Here is a 4,251-nt window from a genome sequence, read left to right as displayed (position 1 = left end):
CCAAGTTTCCCATGGGAAACAATGTTATAAATGGAGGATTGGTTCCTGAACCAAGATCCGATACCCTATTTTTACCCAAAATAACCCAGAATTTTGTACAGTACTCAACCAATTATATAAAATAAATAAATGTAGCTATATTACTTGTCTATATGTATTTATTTACGTATTTATATTGTAAATAGCATTCATATTTATTTGGAAGGACTTCTTTGAGGTGACGTTGCTGGACTTTTTGAAGGGTTCTTAGCTGGAGTCTTCTCAGGAGTCTTGGCTGCAGGTTTTTCTGGAGTCTTGTCTGCTTTCTAAAAGAAAGTGTCCAAGGAAGTTTGGACAGTTGTTCTCTTCTTTTGCTTGTAAATTTCTCTGTAGCAACTGTACATGTTGGATATGCCCCTATTCACTGATGCACTGTATTCAATGTCAGGGTCATGTTCCTCAAACATGGAAGTGGCAGTTTCCAAATGTTGAAATGCCTCAGCCAACACTTTTGTTGTCAAGGCTTTATGAGGAAGAGTCTCTTCAATAGTAGGTGCATCTTCTTCCTCTGCCACTTTTTGCTGTTCCAATTTCGTGTGGTCCTGATTGGTTAATTCTTCAGAATGTGATACCAGCAACTCATGAACATCTTCTGGTGCAGTATCTAAGTTGAGTTCATTGGCCATTTCAACAATATTTTTGGTCATCTCTTCAACTTTGTCCGTAAAGCCTTAGAAGTCAGACACAAAATTAAGACACAATTTTCTCCAAGCACCATCCAAATTTGATTGCTTGACTTCATTCATTGCTTCACCAATGTTCTTAACTGCATGCCTTGCCCCACCGGGGAGCCAGAGGAGCAGCCAGACAAGCTGCAGCTTCTCCCACAGCCACCTGGCACTGCCTGCCTCACTCCAGTGGGAGCAGCCACGGGAGCCACCAGAGAAGCTGCAACTTCTCCCGCCGCCCATAGCCCTCACTCCCAGAGTCTGGCACAGCCCTGGCTGGACAGTATTTGCCCCAACCCCTGTCTCAGCCCCAGGCCCTCCCTCACCGCAGGGGCCCTAATCTGCCCCCACAGCCCTTTCCTTCCCTTCCCCCTCCCCTTTCACCAACAGGCATGTATCCAGTGTCATAAAGTTGAAACCCAGGTCAGAACTTCGAAACCTGGGTGTCAATTTACAAACATTGCAACTGTGGTTCATCGTAACTCAACTGTCATAAGTCAAGGACTGCCTGCATTATAGGACCATATAGGATGGTCAGTCATTTACTTAAGGATCAAAAAAGGTGGAAGAGGAGTGAGAAGAAAAAAAGAACTAGAGGGATTTTTTTGGCAATACTTCTTAATTTGAAATACTATAAGACCACATGCCTATGTTCTATGGTATTAAGGAGAGCATAGGAACCTATAAAGGAATAGAGTAGGGGTGGGTGATTTTTTGGGCTGGAGGGCCACTTAGGGAGTTTTGGTGAACTGTTGCAGATGGGGTGAGCACCCCTCTTCCATGACTCTGGCCCACAACAGCTCACCAAAACTCCCTAAGTGGTAGATTACTAGACCAGTCCAGGGGTGCTGGATAGACAGGGTGGACGGGGTCTCCATGGAGACTTGCCCAGGACCCCTTGAACAAGGCACACTCAGCCAAGCAGATGGGATGGGGCTGCAGACAGGTGGGGAACAGTGTCCAGGAGCAGGATGCTCAGGTGGAGCCAGACCCGGGATAGTGGGGCAGTAATAGCACAGGGCCAGGGCCCATGGAAGAGCTGTGATCTGTTCCCTGCATGGCCCCATGCTGTCACTGCCCCCTGGTCCCAACCCTGCCTGACCATCCCATTCCTGGATGCTGCTCCCCACCTGCTAAGTGTGCCCTGTTTGCAGGAGTCCCAGGCCAGTCTCCATCAAGACCCCACTCATCCACCCACCCCTTCTGGTACCTCTGGTCCTGGGCATGGGGTGGATGGGCTGGGGTGTCTGGGCAGCAGAGTCAGGTCCAGCAGTGGTGACAACACTGGCAGTGGCAGCTGGAAGGAGCCAATTCCATTGAGATTGTTAGGAAACAAATGCCATACCTGCTAGTCCCCCTATGCTCCTGGGGTAGTAGAACCAGCTGCACGTGCCAGGGCCCAGGCTGCCCCCTTCATCCAGGCTGGGCAGGGCAAGGGACCCATGGTGGGCCAGATAAAATCCCTTGGCACACCAGATCCAGTCCATGATTCATATTTTGCGCACCCCTGGAATAAACCATAAGTAGCTAGATGCACAGAACAGGAAATCATTAAATGGAAAAAAGGAAGTTTGCTGTTTTAAAAAAGTTGGTTTTATTTTATTTTAAACACATTAGCCACTATGGATTACTTGTTTTTAAAAGACTCTCCTCAAAGTATCAAACAGGTAATGCCAAGGATAATATCCATGTTATCATAGTAGTCCTATCAGGCAGAACTTAAGATGACATTAAATACATGTGTTTCTATGCTTTAACCAGTAGTAAAGACCACTATTTGCAGGTGCCTTAGGTAAGTAAAAGTTAGTAAAGCAATCCTCATCTACATTATCTAAGTATTCATCAGAGCAGACACTAGTACTCTTGTCCCCCACTTCTAAGGAGAGTAGCCTACCCACTAAGAAAACAGAGTGCAAGAATACCTACTCCTTCTCAGGTTTCATGTCAAGTCCCAGTGTATCTAGCCTGAAAATATCAAAACAAACAAATTCACTATTCTAAAATTCCTTCTTCATCTTTGTTTTAGCCCAAATTATCACAGAGTCAGAGAGAAGTAGGGCTGAAAGATCACTAGATTTATGACCCAGATACCTTGTTCTGGGCAGACCAAAAACCTTCAGACCTACTGCAACTTCTTCATTCAATAATAGGCAAAATGTATTGATATACTGTGATAGCAGACAAGAATAATGCAACTAATTCTATATCTACTAGTCCTCAAGCTGTCACAGAGGGGAGATATGTCTGGCCAGTACATGAGCTTCACCCTGTGGTTCGTTCTTGAATGTTATATGTCAGCAGCCTGGAGGTCAAAGGCTGAGACCCCCCCCCAGCCCTCCCCCCCGCCCAAAGTGAGGTGTGTGAGCCGGGCTAGTGGTATGCCCTTTGCCCATGGTGGCCTTGGGTTCCCCTCTCAGAGACCCTTTGCTGCTTTGAAATCCCTCATTTTGTAGTCTTTCTCCCCCTCTGATGACTCATCATCCCTGAGCATCGTTGTTTGGTTTCCCTATGGTCGTCAGACTGTTTATTTTCTGCCCTGTCAGCATATTCCTTTGTTCCAACAAACCCATCACATGCACACATCTTAATTTGGTTATTTACTTGGCCTCCTAATTTGGTCTATCCACCAAAGCTGGAAATCCCAAGGGCCCTGCAGCTGGTTGGGGAGGGGGAAGAGGGAGGGGGGAACCTTGCACCAATTCCCAAAAGCCAGTTCTCTGCACCATTTCCCAAAAGCAAACCTCTAAATACCATTTTTTTTTTTAGCCATCAGAAGGGACCTCCAGAGGTCATCTGACCCAAACCCCTGTCTGAGATAGGATGAGTTGGATAGGGATGATCTTATTTAAATCCATTGTCTAACCTCCTAGTAAAACCACAGTCAATCCTGACACAGCACACCCTAATCTGCCATAGGAAAAGCAGGGAGACTATGGCAACTAATGTCCTCTTTTGTTATCAAGAGATCCCAGGAAGAGCCATACCCACAACTACAGCACAGGGCAAAAATCTCCACAGTCCATACCAATCTGGGGTAAAATTCCTTCCTGACCCCAAATGTGGCAATCAATCTAACCCTGAGCAGAGGGGTAAGATCCTGTAGACAAAAGCCTGTGGGTTTTAGCAACTGGAATGGGTACATGAGGTACTTCGTGGTGCTAAATCTGCGACATGTCTTCCCAGCAAGTTTTACATTCTGTAGAAGACTTCATTCATACACACACACACACACCTTTTGGTGAATCACATCTTTAGTTTATGAGACTTTGTATATAGAAAATTTCATTGTAATATTAGAAATAATATAAACAGATAATTTGTAACATTGGGTATAAGGTAATGCTGCCCAACTAACATCTGAGCACAGCCTGAGAGCAAGAAACTTTTGAAATCTCCAAGAGCAGATGTTAAAGACGACTGCAATAAAAAAAAGACAACAAGCACTGCTGTTTGTTCATTACCTGTATGACAGAATTCCTGTAATTTTCTCAGCCTTTTTGGGCTTGCTCTGCAACACACACATGCACACACACTCTACTGCAGT

Source organism: Gavialis gangeticus, unplaced genomic scaffold (assembly GCF_001723915.1).
Source record: "Gavialis gangeticus isolate Ggan-Ray unplaced genomic scaffold, GavGan_comp1, whole genome shotgun sequence".
NCBI classification, from domain to species: Eukaryota; Metazoa; Chordata; order Crocodylia; family Gavialidae; genus Gavialis; species Gavialis gangeticus.
This window is presented reverse-complemented; position numbering follows the sequence as displayed.